The sequence below is a fragment of the Hylobates moloch genome, unplaced genomic scaffold (genome assembly GCF_009828535.3).
Source record: "Hylobates moloch isolate HMO894 unplaced genomic scaffold, HMol_V3 SCAFFOLD_13, whole genome shotgun sequence".
NCBI lineage: Eukaryota > Metazoa > Chordata > Mammalia > Primates > Hylobatidae > Hylobates > Hylobates moloch.
The window spans coordinates 25,574,150-25,592,850 of record NW_026652288.1 but is presented as its reverse complement, the minus strand read 5'-3'; positions in this window follow the sequence as shown (position 1 = coordinate 25,592,850).

Sequence of the window (18,701 nt, the reverse complement as noted above, 5' to 3'; positions counted from 1 at the left end):
GCTCCGTCAGTGAGCCAAGACAAGACCAAAGGGGAACCACCCAGCCCACCCACAGAATCATGAGAAATAACAAATCGTTGGTGTCTTAAGCCACAGGATCTTGGAGTAGTTTGTTACCAGCAATAGGCAACTGAAATGCGTATATTAATAATATACACCAACTCCGGTCAATCATTGTTTGGCAGTCGCTCCTGGGGACGTGAACACCCTAGCTTTTCTGGTCTGCCCTGCTCAAGAGTCAAGCCTGCTCCAGTGATCGGGGAAAACTCCCAGGCAGAGAGTCCCAGACACTTGCAGGAAGAAGCTGTCAGCATATATAGAAACAGCGAGTGCTGGGTGGATACGACAGGGCACAGCAGCATTTGCTACAACGTCAGAACCTCTTTTTCTCCGATTTATAAATATTATGTGGGATGGAGGTGGGGGAGATGGAGAAGAGGTTTTTGCGAGGAAGCAAGAATTTTGGAGTGGATGGTGCCTCTGAGAGACAATACCACCTAGGGGAAGAGTTTGCAGAACACAGAGGTGGGGCTATCAGAGACTCTGAAATTGGGGGCCTACCTTTTTTTTGGGGGGACTGAGTCTCCCTTTGTCATTCAGGCTGGAGTGCAGTGGCACAATCTTGGCTCACTGCAACGTCTGCCTCCTGGGTTCAAGCAATTCTTGTGCCTGAGCCTCCTGAGTAACCAGGATTATCGGCGTGTGCCACCACGCGCAGCTAATTTTTATATTTTTAGTAGACACAGGGTTTCACCATGTTGGTCAGGCTGGTCTTGAACTCCTGGCCTCAGGTGATTTACCCGCCTCAGCCTCCCAAAGTGCTAGGAATTACAGGCGTGAGCCACCATGCCCAGTGGGGGCCTTCCTTATTCATTTCAACCTCTGGAACTGTCTAAGCGCTGCTGTCAGACTGTGTGCCTAGAATCCCACACATTGCTTGCTCTCAGGTTCCTTGCCATTACCTGTTGCCCTCTGGTTGACGTACCCACTTATCCCTTGCTGAACTCCTCACTAGCCTCCTGCCAACCAGTTGTCATTCTCACCTCTCAGCACCTAGCTGTCTCCCAGCCCCTCTTCCCCAGGTCCCCAGTGATAAAACATCCTATCCTTAAGCCTTTCTCTAGATCCTGTTCTGTTCAATTCTCATTCATTCTGCTTTTCTGCTCCATAAGAAGTGCTTTTCTGATATCACAGCTATTAAACCTTAAGGAGGTTCAAAAAGGGGTTTGTCTAAAAAGATCTCATTGGTGAGATGAAATTACAGGAAATCTCAGGTGTGATTTTTTTCCATTACTGCATTGTGAAGGAGATTATATTTAAAGTTGTAATAGATGTGATATCCTAGGCTGCAGAGTTGTTCCCAGGTACCAAATGTTGTGAATTAACATTTCAAAACATCTTAGAAATTTACCAGCAGACATCTTTATTTTGTCTGAGCACTGAAAAAGCTAAAGAGAAGCAAATTTTGTGTATATACTAAAATGAAACAAGTTCCTATATTTGGAATACAAGGAACTAGTTCTACAAAGGACTGATCAAAGAAATTCACTTCCAAGCTGGGTGCAGTGGCTCATGCCTGTAATCCCAGCACTTTGGGAGGCTGAGGTGGGAGGATCCCTTGAGCTCGGGAACTCGAGACCAGTCTGGGCAACAAAGTAATGCCTTGTCTCTACAAAAATTATAAAAAATTAAGGCCGGGCACGGTGGCTCACGCCTGTAATCCCACCATTTTGGGAGGCCGAGGCAGGTGGATCACAAGGTCAAGAGTTCAAGACCAGCCTGGCCAGTATGGTGAAACCCTGTCTCTACTAAAAATACAAAATTTAGCTGGGCATGGTGGTGGGCGCCAGTAGTCCCAGCTCCTCGGGATGCTGATGCAGGAGAATTGCTTAAACATGGGAGGCAGAAGTTGCAGTGAGCTGAGATCGTGCCACTGCACTCTAGCTTGGGAGACAAAGCGAGAGTCCGTCTCAAAAAAAGAAAAATTAGCAGGCATGGTGGTGCACGACTGTAGTCCCAACTACTCAGGAGGCTGAAGTGGGAGGATCTCTTGAGATTAGGACTTTGAGGTTGTCGTGAGTCAAGGTTACAACACTGCACTCCAGCCTGGGTGACATAGAGAGACCCTATTTCAAAAAAAAAAAAAAAAAAAAAAAAATCCAGAAGCAGGCAGGGTGAGGTGGCTCACTCCTGTAGTCCCAGCATTTTGGGAGGCCGAAGTGGGTGGATTGCTTGAGGCCAGGAGTTCAAGACCAGCCTGGCCAACATGACAAAAACCTGTCTCTACTAAAAATACAAAAATTAAGACCGGGCACAGTGGCTCATGCCTGTAATCCCAGCACTTTGGGAGGCCGAGGCGGGTGGATCACGAAGTCAGGAGTTTGAGACCAGCATGACCAATATGGCGAAACCCCGTCTCTACTAAAAATACAAAAATTAGCTGGGCATGGTGGCACGCGCCTGTAGTTCCAGCTACTCAGGAGGCTGAGGCAGGAGAATCGCTTGAACCCGGGTGGTGGAGGTTGCAGTGAGCCGAGATCACACCACTGCACTCCAGCCTGAGCGACAGAGCAAGACTCCATCTTCAGAAACAAACAACAACAAAAAAATTAGGCCGGGTGCGGTGGCTCATGCCTGCAATCCCAGCACTTTGGGAGGCCAAGGCGGGCAGATCACAAGGTCAGGAGTTTGAGACAAGCTTGGCTAACATGGTGAAACCCCGTCTCTACTAAAACTACAAAAATTACCTGGGCGTGGTGGTACATGCCTGTAATCCCAGCTAGTCTGAGGCTGAGGCAGAAAAATTGCTTGAACCCGGGAGGTTCAAGTGAGTGGAGGTTGCAGTGAGCTGAGATCGCGCCATTGCACTCCAGCGCTCCAGCCTGGGTGACAGAACAAGACTCTGTCTCAAAAATAAAAAAATAAAAAATAAAAATAAATAAGCTGGGTGTAGCAGTGTGTGCCTGTGGTCCCAACTACTTGGGAGGCTGAGGCATGAGAATTGCTTGAACCCAGGAGGCGGAGATTGCAGTAAGCTGAGATTGCATCACTGCACTCCAGCCTGGGTGACAGAGCAAGATTCTGTAAAAAAAAAAAAAAAATCAATAAAATAAAATAAAAATCCAGAAGCAAAAATCTTACTTTAGAAGAAAACGTTAGTCTTAAATCTAAGATCAGAACACAGAGCGTGTTATCTACCTTTCCCGAGTTGCAAATGGTAGCAAAAATAAATGGGTTGGTTTCCTGTCCTTCATTCTAATATTTTCTACATCTTATGATAGTTAACATTTTTGAGCATCAACTATGAATCCAAACCTCCCGTTCATTTTACCTAATCCTCAGAACATCTACTATGCCAATTAGTTCTAGTTTAAATTCAGGACCACACATCTCAAAAGGACTGTCAACGCTGCCAAGCAGTCCCTCTACACTTCCCCAATACATTCTTTCCTCCATTCTCCAAAGCAACTTTTTCACACATTCTCTCTCTCTGCAAATCTCCCACCTCCTCCTCCACTTCCTCAGTCCTGCCTACCTCTCCCACATCTTCCCAGATCCTTCTCCACTTCACTCCATTCTAGATCTTCATTAGGTTCTGTTGACATTCCAAACTCTCTCCTCTGCCTTATGGCTTTTGAAACTCCCCTTCCCTCTCATTGGAATGCTCCACACCCTGATCCTCACAGGGCTAGTTGCTTTTTGTCTTCTTTACTTCTGTCTCAGCTCAAATATCAAATTCTTGGAGAGGCTTTTCTTGTCATCTAACGATGCCTCCACCCAGTCATTGTCTTTCACATCAGCTTGTTTTACTGTCTTCCTAGCATTTATAAATATCCCATATTGTCTTGTCTATTTATTTCTCTCTCATCTCTACTTGAATAAAGCTCCATGACAGGCTGGGCACGGTGGCTCATGCCTATAATCCTAGCACTTTGGGAGGCCAAGGTGGGGAGGATCACTTGAGCCCAGGAGTTTGAGACCAGCCTGGGCAACAGGGCAATACCCTGTCCCCCCCCAAAAAAGAAAAAAAACCCAAAAAACAAGCTCCGTGACAGCAGGGCCTCCATTACCCGATTTAATGCTGTATTCTCAACACCCAAGTGTGAGTCTGTCACATAATAGGCATACAAGAATAAAGATTTATTGGCCAGGCATGGTGGCGCTTGCCTGTAATCCTAGCACTCTGGGAAGCTGAAGAAGGTGGATCACCTGAGTCAGGAGGTGGAAACCAGCCTGGCCAACATGGTGAAACCCCCATCTCTACTAAAAATACAAAAAGTAGCTAGGCATGGTGGCATGTGTTTGTAGTCCCAGCTACCCTGGAAGCTGAAGCACAAGAATTGCCTGACCCTGGGAGGCAGAGGTTGCAGAGGGCAACTCCATCTCAAAAAAAAAAAAAAAAAAAGATTTATTAAGTAAATTATCCCCAAACTGAAGATCAGAGAATCCAAATAAATTGCTTAAGTTCACTCAGCTAAACCTAACTCTATTTAGGTCCAGGCTATATCCCCATTTATATTAAAATGGATTTGGCCTCTGAGGAGTATTTGTGAATGTGAAGAGCATGTAAGACAACTTCAGGATGAATAGTCAAATTCCTCAGGCCAAAAACCAAGGAGATGCTGAGGACATCTGGCAGGACAAAGCCCGCGGTAACTAAGGAGCAGCACGGCCTGGCTGTTCCCAGCTTGCTCCTGGCTGGCCTCCAACTCCTCTGCCTTCCCTCCTGTTTCCTGTAGTCTCTGAAACTTTGGCCACCTGCACTACAGTACAGTTTCAGACAGCCTCTGATTTTCCCTTCATGCCCATGAGGCAGACTAGTTCGTGTCTGCCAATAGCATTCAATAAGAATGCAGGAGGCCAGGCGTGGTGGCTCACGCCTGTAATCCCTGAGCTTTGTTTGGGAGGCCGAGGCAGGCCAACTGCTTGAGCCCAGGAATTCGAGATTGGTCTGGGCAACATAAGGAGACAAGATTTTGGCCGGGCGCGGTGGCTCACGCTTGTAATCCCAGCACTTTGGGAGGCCGAGGCGGGCGGATCACGAGGTCAGGAGATCGAGACCACGGTGAAACCCCGTCTCTACCAAAAATACCAAAAAATTAGCCGGGCGTGGTGGCGGGCGCCTGTAGTCCCAGCTACTCGGAGAGGCTGAGGCAGGAGAATGGCGTGAACCCGGGAGGCGGAGCTTGCAGTGAGCCGAAATCGCGCCACTGCACTCCAGCCTGGGCGACAGAGCGAGACTCCGTCTCAAAAAAAAAAAAAAAAAGGAGACAAGATTTCTATAAAAAATACAATAATTAGCCCAGCATGGTGGTGCACACCTGTAGTCCCAAGCTACTTGGGAGGCTGAGGTGGAAGGGTTGCTTGAACCTGGGAGGTCAAGGCTGCAGTGAGCCAAGATTGCACTACAGCCTGGGCAACAGAGGGAGACCTTGTTTTTTTTTTTTGGAGATGGAGTCTCACTCTTGTCACCCAGGCTGGAGTACAGTGGTGTGATCTCAGCTCACTCAACCTCCAATTCCCTCATTCAAGCGATTCTCCAGCTTCAGCCACCCGAGTAGCTGGGATTACAGGTATGCGCCACCATGCTTGGATAATTTTTGTGTTTTTGGTAGAGAAGAGGTTTTGTCTGCTCTGTCGCCCAGGCTGGAGAGACTGATCTCAAAAAAAAAAAAAAGCAAGTATCACAAGATGCACTGCAAATATAATAATGAACATGGCAGACACTGTCCCTACACCTACTGCTTTGCAGTCTTTTTTTTTTTTTTTTTTTGAGATGGAGTCTCACTCTGTTGCCCAGACTGGAGTGCAGTGGCACAATCTTGGTTCACTGCAACCTGCACTTCCAGGGTTCAAGCCATTCTCCTGCCTCAGCCTCCTCAGTAGCTGGGATTATAGGCACGTGCCACCATGCCTGGCTAATTTTTGTATTTTTAGTAGAGACAGGGTTTCACCATGTTGGTCAGGCTGGTCTTGAACTCCTGACCTCATGATCCGTCTGCCTTGGCCTCCCAAAGTGCTGGGATTACAGGTGTGAGCCACCGCACCTGGCCAACGCTTTGCAGTCTTATACTCCTTTCTGGTCTTTGGTATTTGGCTCAAGGTTGAAAGATACTAAATTAATCTGTTTAATTGACTTGATTTGATTATTTCAAGGTCATCGTACTAGTTGGGAGAAATTGTCCCTAAAGGAAATGTTTCTTGAGAAGTTCCTCAATTTTCATGTCCTCATATAAATTGTCTGGTATATGACAGGCATTCAGTAGTTAATTGCTTTCTTCTCTTTTCCTCTAGGCTTCTGCTGGCCAGGTCACCAAGTAAGCTAAATCTTGTTGCATTTAGTACAAAAATGGCCAGGTTTGGTGGCACATGCCTGTAATCTCAGGTATTCAACAGACTGAAGCAGGAGCATGCTTGGGCCCAGGGGTTTCAGATCAGTCTGGGCAACACAGCAAGACTCCATCTCTAAAAAGAAAAAATTAATACAAAGTTAAAAAGTAGAGGAATGATAACAGTTTAGTAGAGAAATGGTGACAGCCAGGTATTCAAACATTCTGCAGGAGAGAAGAAGAGAAGGTCTACTTTTGCCTTCTTTTCTGTCCATGTATAATATATAAAATACAATAGCAGGCTGGATGCAGTAGCTCACGTCTGTAATCCCAGCACTTTGGAAGGCCGAGGCAGGCAGATCACCTGAGGTCAAGAGTTCGAGACCAGCCTGGTCATTATGGCAAAACTCCATCTCTACTAAAAATACAAAAATTAGCTGGGCCTGGTGGCACTTGCCTGTAATCCCAGCTACTCGGGAGGCTGAGGCACGAGAATTGCTTGAACTCAGGAGGCAGAGGTTGCAGTGAGCTGAGACTGTGCCACTGCACTCTAGCATGGGTGACAGAACAAGACTCTGTCTCAAAAAACAAACAACAACCACCACAACAAAAATACAATAGCAAACATTTATCAATGGCGTACAATATACCAGGCACTATTCCAGGCACTTTACATGTACTACCTCATCCAGACATCATAATAAACTTAGCAGAGGAAACTGAGATTTATTTATTTTTATTATTTTTTTGCTCAGGCTGGAGTGCAATGGCACAATCTCGGCTCACCGCAACCTCTGCCTCCCAGGTTCAAGTGATTCTCCTTCCTCAGCCTCCCTAGTAGCTGGGATTATAGGTATGTGCCACCATGCCCGGCTAATTTTGTAGTTTTAGTAGAGACAGGGTTTCTCCATGTTAGCCAGGCTGGTCTCGAACTCCTGACCTCAGGTGATCCGCCCGCCTCGGCCTCCCAAAGTGCTGGGATTACAAGCGTGAGCCACCACGCCCGGCCAGAAACTGAGATTTAAAGAAGTTAAATAAGGCCACGTGTGGTGGCTTATGCCTGTAACCTCAGTGCTTTGGGAGGCCAAAATGGGAGGATCACTTGAGCCCAGGAGTTTGAGACCACCCTGGACAACATGATGAGACCTTGTCTCTACAAAAAATTAAAAAATTAGCCAGGTGTGGTAGCATGCACCTGTGGTCATAGCTACTCTATGAAGTGGGAGAATTACTTGAGGCCAGGAGGTCGAGGCTGCAGTAAGCTGTGTTCACACCACAGCACTCCAGGCTGGGCAACAGAGTGAGACCCTGTATAAAACAAAATAAAAGAAAGGAAGAAAGAAGTGGCTTGCCCAAGTTTTTGTAGGTAGAATATACTCACGTGGAGGAATTCCAGCCCAGGAAGTTGGATTCTAGCACCTCTTACTCTGTGTGGTCACTGCTATTGACCCATAGGGGAACAGATACAAGGACTTTGAATGGGGCCCACCTACAGCCTGTCTCCTGGTCATGACATAACTTAAGGCGGGAGTGAGATGGTAAACTGGTCAAAGCTAAAGTCTGTGGCCAGGGCAGAGTTAATGAGGGCCTCAGCAGCCCTGTGCTCTGGCATATTCATACTATGCCACTTAATATTGCTTATTTATTTATTATTAAATAGGAGGCTAGTCTCGAACTCCTGAGCTCAAGCAATTCGTCTGCCTCACCCTCCCAAAGTGCTAAGATTACTGGTGTGAGCCATTGCACACATCCAATATTGCATTTTTGGTTTTTTTTTTTCAAGATGGAGTCTCCCTCTGTTGCCCAGGCTGGAGTGTAGTGGCGCGATCTCAGCTCACTGCAACCTCTGCCTCCCTGGTTCAAGCGATTCTCCTGCCTCAGCTTCCCGAGTAGCTGGGATTACAGGTGCCTGCCACCATGCCTGGCTAATTTTTATATTTTTAGTAGAGACAGGGTTTTACCATGCTGGCCAGGCTGGTCTCGAACTCCCGACATCAGGAGATCCGCCCGCCTCAGCCTCCCAAAGTGCTGAGATTACTGGCTTGAGCCACCATGCCTGTCCAATATCGCATTTTTGTCGTTTGTTTGTTTGTTTGTTTTTTCCTTTTTCTGGAGAATAGGGTCTCGCTATATTGCCCAGGGAGGTCTCAAACTCCTGGGCTCAAGCTATCCTCCCACCTCTTGCCTCCCTTAGAGCTGGGATTACAGGCGTGAGCCATTGCGCCCAGCCCAATATCACATTTTTAAAACAATCAGTGTCCCCCTGGAATTGATACTGGTTCTACTATCTGTGAGGGTACAGAATTTTCCTTAAAAAAGAAATTGTCTTTGCAATGCCATGAGACAGAATTGGAGAGAGACGGGGAGAAAAAACAACATATTGTCTTTTGGTCTGAGCTTATGTTCTTCTAACTTTTATTCTAGCTTGTTGCTGTTAAATGTCTTTCCTTTCCTAAAATTATGAAGATCATAGATAGGAGTCAATTTTTTAAAATGTGTTTACAGGCTAGGTGCTGTAGTTCACACCTATAATCCCAGTACTTTGGGAGGTTGAGGCAGGAGGATCACTTGAGGCCAGGATTTTGAGACCAGCCTGGGCAACACGGTGAGACCCCATCTCTACAAAAAAAATTAGAAAATTAGCTGGGTGTGGTGGCATGCACCTGTAGTCCCAGCTACTCGGGAGGCTGAAGTGTGAGAATGACTTTAGCCCAGAAGTTCGAGGCTTCAGGCAACCTCTGCCTCCTGGGCTCAAGCAATTATCTTGCCTCAGCCTCCCAACTAGCTGGTGCTCGCCACCACGCCCAGCTAATTTTTGTATTTTTAGTAGAGATGGGGTTTCACCAGGTTGGCCAGGCTGGTCTCGAACTCCTGACCTCAAGCAATCCACCCACCTCAGCCTCCCAAAGTGCTGGGATTACAGGTGTGAGCCACCATGCCTGGTCAACAATCCTTGTTAAAGCTATGGCTGATGTACCATTTACTAACAAAATTGGGTAAGATAGTACTAAGGGACAGCTAAGTGGATCCCTTCAGGGGATCCCTTCAGGACAGCCAACAGGGTCCTTTCAGCTTCCATTGTGTAACAGCATCTGAACTTCCTTGTTTGTTGTTTTTTTGTTTTGTTCTGTATTGAGACAGGGTCTTGCTCTGTTGCCCAGGTGGGAGGGCAGTAGCACAATCTCAGCTCACTGCAACCTCTGCCTCCTGTGCTGAAGTGATCCTCCCACCTCAGCCTCCTGACTAGCTAGGACTACAGGCATGTATCACCACGCTTGGCTAGTTTTTGTATTTTTGGTAGAGATGGAGTTTCACTATGTTGGCCATGAGGTATTGAACTCCTGACTTCAAGTGATCTGCCCACCTTGGCCTCCCAAAGTTCTGGGATTACATGGATGAGTCACCATGCATGGCCCCCACTTCCTCTTGATGATCAGGATCAATTACCCCGACAACGTGGTGACTTCTCTTTATGTTGTCTGGTCCTTTGACACAGGAGTCTGAAGTGCTCAGGCAGCAACCGTAAAGTTCAGTGGGACTCTTGCTGTGCCTCTTGGTGGAAACAGTCCCCTTGGAAATCAGAATTTCTAAACTCACAGAGCCCAGAGCTGAGGGGATGGGATGCATAAAGCTGAGCCATTTCTTTTTCCACCCCTTTGTTTCCAGACCCATGTATTCTACCTATTAGGGACAAAACACCATATGTTGGTCATTGATTTAGAGTGGCTAAATGTGTTTTTGAGGGTGGTGTCTATCCTCACAGGGTACATCTCTGCCCTGGTTTCTCAGTGTGCCATGAGTGGGCCATGGCACTGCTCAATCAGGCCAAAAGTTTCTGCGTAGTTAGGATGACAGTTGACTACTGTAAATTCAATTAGTATCTTCGATAGCTATATGACTTGAAGAATTATATACTTTTTGAAAAATAAAGCCCCTGGGACCAGAAGATCCCAAAGTCATGTGTCCACTGTCATATCTTCTTTGTTATAAAATGGGCTCTTTCCCGGCTGAAATGAGAATACCTGCTTCAGTTCAACGAACCCAGCCGCCGAGGGGTCATTGAAGATCCTGCCTTAATTCACTGGCCCTATCCAAGATCAGCAAATGTCTATCCTAATTACAGACCCACTCCTAAAAACTCACTCTTGGGAACTCTGTGTGGATTTAGGCCCCTCTTCTTCTGGTATTATGTTTTCAAAACTGACAGAGATAGGAAAGAAAAACTTATCTGGGAAGGAAAATTGGATGGAACATTTAACATTTAAGTCTGGCAATAATGACTATATGTATTCCTGCCTAAATAGTCTATTAATCATAAATAAATAAATAAATAAATAAATAAATAAATAAATAAATAAAATGGGCTCTTTATGGCCAGGAGCGGTGGCTCACACCTGTAATCCGAGCACTTTGGGAAGCCGATGCAGGCAGGTCACCTGAGGTCAGGAGTTTGAGACCAGCCTGGCCAACATAGTGAAACCCTGTCTCTACTAAAAATACAAAAGATTAGCTGGGCATGGTGGCATGCACCTGTAATCCCAGCTATTAGGGAGGCTAAGGCAGGAGAATCGCTTGAACATGGGAGGCGGAGGTTGCAGTGAGCCGAGATCGGGCCATTGCACCCCAGCCTGGGCAACAAAAGCAAAACTCTGTCTCAAAAAAAAAAAAAAAAAAAAGGGCTCTTTGTTTTGATGCACTGTTATATGAGATCCCATATCAATGGAGCAAATATTTTGTAAGCTCTTGAAAGTGGTGCTGGCGGCCGGGCGCGGTGGCTCACGCTTGTAATCCCAGCACTTTGGGAGGCCGAGGCGGGCGGATCACGAGGTCGGGAGATCGAGACCACGGTGAAACCCCGTCTCTACTAAAAATACAAAAAATTAGCCGGGCGTGGTGGCGGGCGCCTGTAGTCCCGTTATTGCCCACTGCACCACCTGGGAAGAGACCCGCCTAAAAAAAAAAAAAAAAAAAAAAAGACAAAATGACACACAAGGCAAACTCATACCTGAAATAGATGCATATTCCAGTTAAAATGAATTGCTGCCCCTTGTAAGGTGAAGGGGTCCACTGTAGGCAACTTACCTCCAAGTGGCTGATTGTTGTACTTGATGGATGGTGTCAAATCAGAGGGTTGGTTTTCATCTTTCTTGCTGGCGGACTGGACATTCAGTAGCAGTAGTAGGTAAAAGTTCAGTGGTGAGTGGGAACCCATGGTGTTGGGTCCATTCGTAGCCTCCATTCCTGCCACTGTGTCTACTATGTTCATAGATGAATTATGTACCAATGGAGTGGTCAATGACAGAGTCTGCCTGATGTCAAATGGCTGAGTCATTCTGCCTATTTGTTTGCTTAGTGTTTCGTGCTTCTTCTATGCTTTTTTCTTTTTTTGAGACAGCGTCTTGCTCTGTCAGCCAGGCTAGAATGCAGTAATGTGATCATGGCTCACTGCAGCCTCACCCTCCCAGGCTCAACTGATCCTCCTGCCTCAGTTTCCTGAGTAGTGGGGACCACAGGTGCATGCCACCATGCCCAGGTAATTTTTAAAACATTATTTTCAGCTGGTCATAGTAGCTCACACCTGTAATCCCAGCACTTTGGGAGGCTGAGGCGGGCGGATCATGAGGTCAAGAGTTTGAGACCAGCCTGACCAACACGGTGAAACCCCGTCTCTACTAAAAATACAAAAATTAGCTGGGCATGGTGGCATGCACCTATAATCCTAGCTACTCAGGAGGTTGAGGCAGGAGAATTGCTTGAACCCAGGAGGCAGAAGTTGCAGTGAGCCAAAATCACACCATTGCACTCCAGCTTGGGCGACAGAGCGAGACTCCGTCTTAAAAAAAAAAAAAAAAGCAAAAAAACACATTATTTTCTGTAGACACAGGTTCTTGCTGTGTTGCCCAGGCTGGTCTTAAACTACTGGCATCAAGTGGTCCTCCCACCTCAGCCTTTCAAAGTGCTGGTATTACAGGTGTGAGTCACCATACTCAGCCAATGTTCTTCTGTGCTTTCTGGTGAGTATTAATATGAGCATTAAACATGAGATCTTCATATTTTGTGTTCATAGGTTCATCCACATATCTCCATCCCAACCTCATTACCTCTGATCTTATAGTCTTTTTTGTTCCATGACCCTGACCACTTGGCTGAGCTATTCTCCACCTACCATGAATCTGTTTATATTCTGACCTTGGGCCATTTCTCTTTCCACACAAAGTAGATAATCCAGTACACTGTCTGAACATCTGCACATTGGAAGGCTGTCCCTTCACTCCTTTTGTTCAAAGCTATTATTGAATGGGACTGTAAGGCAGGTGAAGTCCATTTTCATCTTGCACCTTGTATTAATCTGTTCTCACAGTGCTATAAAGAAATTCCTGAAACTGGGTCATTTATAAAGAAAATTGGTTTAGGCCGGGCGCGGTGGCTCAAACCTGTAATCCCAGCACTTTGGGAGGCCGAGGCGGGCGGATCACGAGGTCAGGAGATCGAGACCATCCTGGCTAACACGGTGAAACCCCGTCTCTACTAAAAATACAAAAAAAAATTAGCCGGGCGTGTTGGCGGGCGCCTGTAGTCCCAGCTACTCGGAGAGGCTGAGGCAGGAGAATGGCGTGAACCCGGGAGGCGGAGCTTGCAGTGAGCCGAGGTTGCGCCACTGCACTCCAGCCTAGGGGACAGAGCAAGACTCCGTCTCAAAAAAAAAAAAAAAAAGAAAATTGGTTTAATTGTCTTGTAGCTCCACAGGCTGAACAGGAAGTATGGTTGGGGAGGCTTCAGGAAACTTACAATCAAGGTGGAAGGTGAAAGGGAAGCAGGCACCTCTTACATGGCTGCAGCAGGAGGAAAAGAGAGTGAAGGGGAAGGTGCTATACACTTTTTAAAAGAAATTTAATTCTTTTTATTACACTTTAAGTTCTGGGATACATGTGCAGAATGTGCAGGTTTGTTACATAGGTATACACATGCCATGGTGGCTTGCTGCACCCATCAACCTGTCATCTACATTAGGTATTTCTCTTAATGGTATCCCTCCCTTAGCCCCCCACCCCCCGGTGCTACACACTTTTTTTTTTCTTTAAGAGACAGAGTCTTGCTCTGTTGTCCAGGCTGGAGTGCAATGACGAGATCTCGGCTCATTGCACCTCCGCCTCCCAGGTTCAAGCAATTCTCCTGCCTCAGCCTCCCGAGTAGCTGGGATTACAGGCACCCGCCACCACGCCCTGCTAATTTTTGTATTTTTAGTAGAGACAGGATTTCACCATGTTGGCCAGGCTGGTCTCGAACTCCTGACCTCAAGTGATCCGCCTGCCTCGGCCACCCAAAGTGCTGGGATTACAGGCATGAGCCACTGTGCCTGGCCAACTACACACTTTTAAACAACCAGATCTCATGAGAACTCACTATCATGAGAACAGAAAGAGGTAAATCCACCTCCATGATCCAATCACCTCCCACAAGGTCCCTCCTCCAACAGTGGGAATTACAATTCAGCATGAGATTTGGGTGGGGACACAAATCCAAACCATATCACACCTACATACCAATATGACCTATCCATGAATCAAGCTTGGCTTTTCTTCTCCTCTTTAGTTGGTCATAGGAAAATCTCCCACACAGCCATAATGTGAGCTGAAGGAGAGGTGTTGAGGTGACAGTGGGGCATGAAATGGGAACTAGATCATCTGTTGATGCAGCTTTCTAGTGCTCTCCGGCCTGTTTGTGCACAGTTCCAGATGTACCACTTCCACCTTACAATGGGTTGCTAGTGAGCCCATCTGACCTTATGATTTGGTGGAGATGACTGACAGAAATAAGCTTATGATAGACAGTTTTCTAGTTGCATGGTCAAGTGCTCCATCTATGCTAGGGCTTAATATTATGCCAAGAGCTATTTTCTCCAGAAGTGTATTATTTTTCACCATATGTGGCAACTGAGATTACTAATGAATTCAATTCGAGGTAGTCTACTGTCATCTTTCAGCATCCACTGGGCTTTTGTAGGGGCAAGATGAATGAATTAAATGGAAACATGGTGAGGACTAGACCCCTGAATACTTTAGGTCTTTAGGGATGCCATTTTCCCTGAGTTGGGATATTGTTTTGATTTACTCTTTTGGCTGCTGCAGGAGAAATAGTTACTAGGTGGACCCAATTACGGACTTACTATGAGTCAGAGCTGGACCAGGACTCCATATGACCAACATATGCCCCCACTCTAATAAAAGCCATGATGACATACTGGGTTTTCAAAAAGCAGACTCTAAAATGAAGGTCAGTGTACAGGAAACTTACTGGAGAGTTCTCTCAGGAGCAACACTTGTGGGGGAAGGAAAGGAAGTAAATTTGGGCAGAAGGGGAATTTGAGGTCTGCTGCAGTATCAACAAAGGCCTCATTCTTCCCCACTGAGAGCTCTGAAACTGGGATGGCTCACTGTTACTGTCCTACAGTGGGGCAGAGGGACCAGGCCTTTATATTCTCCATATCCATCAGTCATTGGACACAGGCTGCCCCAGGAATGCAGCATGGCCTTGGATAACATAGTTTTCTTCAACAGTACCCCTAGAAGCTAGGGAAATAAGTCCTTCAGTCTTGAAAGGGCAGCTAGGTGGCACATCACAGCATCTACTACAGATACACATACACACACGTACACACACACATCCCACCCCCCATATATATTATTCCAGGTACTTAGTTGCTAAAGAAAAAAAGACAGAAAAAAGAAACCAATTCTGGCTAATTTAAACAGGCAAAAAAAAATTTTTTTTTAAATACTAGATGGCTTAGGCCGGGCACAGTGGCAGCTCACGCTTGTAATCCCAGCACTTTAGGAGGCCAAGGCAGGTGGATCACCTGAGGTCAGGAGTTCGGGAACTGCCTGGCCAACATGGTGAAACTCTTTATCTTTACTAAAAATACAAAACAACTAGCCAGGCATGGTGGTGGGTGCCTGTAATCCCAGCTACTCAGGAGGCTGAGGCAGGAGAATCACTTGGACCCGGGAGGCAGAGGTTGCAGTGAACTGAGATTGCACCACTGCACTCTAGTCTGGGCGACAAGAGTGAAACTCTACCTCAAAACAAACAAACAAGAAAAACTAGATGGCTTACAGAATCTGTAGGATATCTAGTGATCCTAGCCTGGAAATTACCACTAATGGTAATAGTGGCCAAAATACCACTGCAGAGTTGGCCTTTTGAAGACTCTGCAACTTGTATCACTGACATCACTGATCCTGAATATTACTAATCTCCGATTCAATGTCTAGGGCAGAAGTAAATGATTGGTGGAGCCTAGGGCACGTTCCTATGCCCTACCCAAAAGGGAGGGTAGGTATTTTCAATTTCTATAGTGGGTGGGAAATGTCCAAATATGGGAAGGGGGCTTGGATACTTGTAGCCAAAAAAAAAAAAGAAAGAAAAAAAAAAGTCTATCTTACTCCCCCATTTTTTTCATCAAAAGGAACGCTATTATACACGGGATTCTGTACCTTGCCTTTTTCACTTTAATTAATATTCCTTAGATCTCTTTCCACAACTGAGTAGCAATCCTTGTATACAAGGATTATTTATAATAGCACTGAAATGTTAACTATAGGAGGCTAGATAAAATTATTGTACATAATCCAAACAATCGAATGCTATGTAACTATTTAAAATTATGCTATATGTTAGAGTTTGAGGGTGTCAATTTGCCCAAGTTTCACAAAAAATGGAAAGATATCTAGAGGAGACAAGCAGATGGAGATAAAAATACCACATTCATAATAAAACTGTTGAAGATAAAACAGCTTCTGTGTGAGGGCCAAATGGGCTTGCTAGCGCTTCCTGTCCCAAACTTTGCCAAGTCTAGACCTGATGATATCTTATCTGAGTGAAAAGTTTGGTTCTACAGAGGAGACATACTTAACGAGGGGCCATTCATGCTCAACCAAGTTGTGAGGCTGAGGCAAGGTTTTCCTTAGCTTCTTCCCTTCTCTCTCTCTCTTTTTTTTTTTTTTTTTTTTTTGAGACAGGGTTTCACTCTATTGCCCAGGCTAGAGTGGGGTGGTGTGATCTCGGCTCACTGCAACCTCCACCTCCCAAGTTCCAGTGATTCTCCCACCTCAGCCTCCTAAGTATCTGGGACTACTGCCTTGAGCCACCACACCCGGCTAACTTTTGTATTTTTTGGTAGAGACCATGTTTCACCACGTTGGCCAGGCTGGTCTCCAACTCCTGACCTCAAGTGATCTGCCCACCTTGGCCTCCCAAAGTGCTGAGATTACAGGCATGAGACACTGCGCCTGTTCAGCTTCTTCCCTTCTCTATGATGCTTCCCTCACACCATTACAGGTTTCTTCTGAGAGCACTCCAATACATAACTTGCACAAGGAGTCAAGGCTCAGTCTCTGCTTCCACAGACAAAACGAATATCTGTCAAATTTTTACAATGAGCAGTTTGGTAAAGATGAAAAAAAGTTAATTTTATTGTGAAAATAAAAATCTCATGTGGATTCCAAGATAAAGCATTTGAAGGGGTTGGGGCTGAATATCTGTAGTCTAAAAATCCTTGATTTCATTTTCTGCAGTACACTAAGCTAAAGTTTGTCAAAGCAGGTCATTCACTTTACCACAAAAGAGTCAGACCTTGATTTGTAGATGTAAAGCATTGTTACACTTAGTAGGGCAGAGGAGTGGGTGGAAGTTGTGAAAGTGGAGATGGTGAGTGTAGGTCACACATTCAAGATATTTATGGGCAAGAAAGAGAGGAAAAATAATTTGGTATGGTAGGGTGGTAGGGTAAAGAGACTTCTTTAAGCTGGAAGTGTCTTGAATATGCTTGTAAAAGGAGGTGGAGGGGTATCAGAACTAGAAAATAATGAAAAAAATGGAATAACATTCCAAGGAAGATGAGAAGGGATAGTGTCCCGTATACGGTATATTAAAGGAGGGATTAGGCTATGGTAAGGAGGAGGAGGAGGTTAGAATGCGCGAACTTATGGGTAAATTTAGGGATTGAAGACAAGGTGAGACTGCAACTGGTGGCCAATAATTTTTTTTTTTTTTTGAGACGGAGTCTCGCTCTGTCACCCAGGCTGGAGTGCAGTGGCGTAATCTCGGCTCACTGCAAGCTCCGCCTCCCAGGTTCACACCATTCTCCTGCCTCAGCCTCTCTGAGTAGCTGGGACTACAGGCGCCCGCCACCACGCCCGGCTAATTTTTTTTTTGTATTTTTTAGTAGAGACGGGGTTTCACCCTGGTCTCGATCTCCTGACCTTGTGATCCGCCCGCCTCGGCCTCCCAAAGTGCTGGGATTACAAGCGTGAGCCACCGCGCCCGGCCCATGGCCAATAATTTTTACATGATATATGAAGCAATGTTATTAGTTAAATGAAGAGGCAAGAGTAGAGGTGGGGTCTTCAGGGGAGTGGCAAATGCTGATAGAAGTAACCAGAGATAAATCAAAGGATGACTAAGTTGATTATAGAAACTGTATCTGTAAAGCTAAGAAACTGTGACTCAATCAAGAGGATATCTTAGGGAGGATATCTTAGTAGGGTAGTGGGTGGAGTTTTAAGAAGATAGATTTGGCATTCCCTGTAGGATGGGCTTGAGTAGGGTGAGAATAGAAACAGACTATCTAAGGAAATCCAGAAGGAGGGTGGGGATAATGAGAGAGATGCAAATACACATAACAAATTCAATCAATAGACATGGGGACAAAATACTTTCTGGGGAATTATACTTTTATAATAATAATAAACTATCTGTATCTGTGGAAGATTAAGAAGTAGGAACCACAACATCACAATCCCCACCCTTGAAATTCAAACCTGGGGATAGAGCTCCGGAAATGCAAAGTAAGGACCCTAGCAGGGTCTGAAAACCAGCTGGGGCTCCAGGACCAAACAACAGGACTGGATAAGCTGTACTCAGCTCAACAGCCAGGGATGGAGAAGACCTTCTTTTCTCTTCTCTCTTTCTCTCTCTTTTTTGAGACAGAGTCTTGCTCTGTTGCCCAGGCTGGAGTGTAATGGCACGATCTCTGGGCTCACTGCAACCTCTGCCTCCCAGGTTCAAGCAATTTTCCTGCTTCAGCCTCCCAAGTAGATGGGATTACAGGCGCATGCCACCATGCCCAGCTAATTTTTGTATTTTTGGCCATAAGTGATCTGACCACCTCAGCCTCTCAAAATGCTGGGATTACAGGCGTGAGCCACCACACCCGGCGAGAAGGCCTTCTTAGACTACAGACATAAACTTTGGAGGGAGGTGGTACATACCTGTGTAATGCATAGGGCTATGAATTACCAAAGACATTTGGGAAAATATATCCATATCAATTGCTGAAATGGGCTGTTTGATCCATGACTGAACGGAAATATA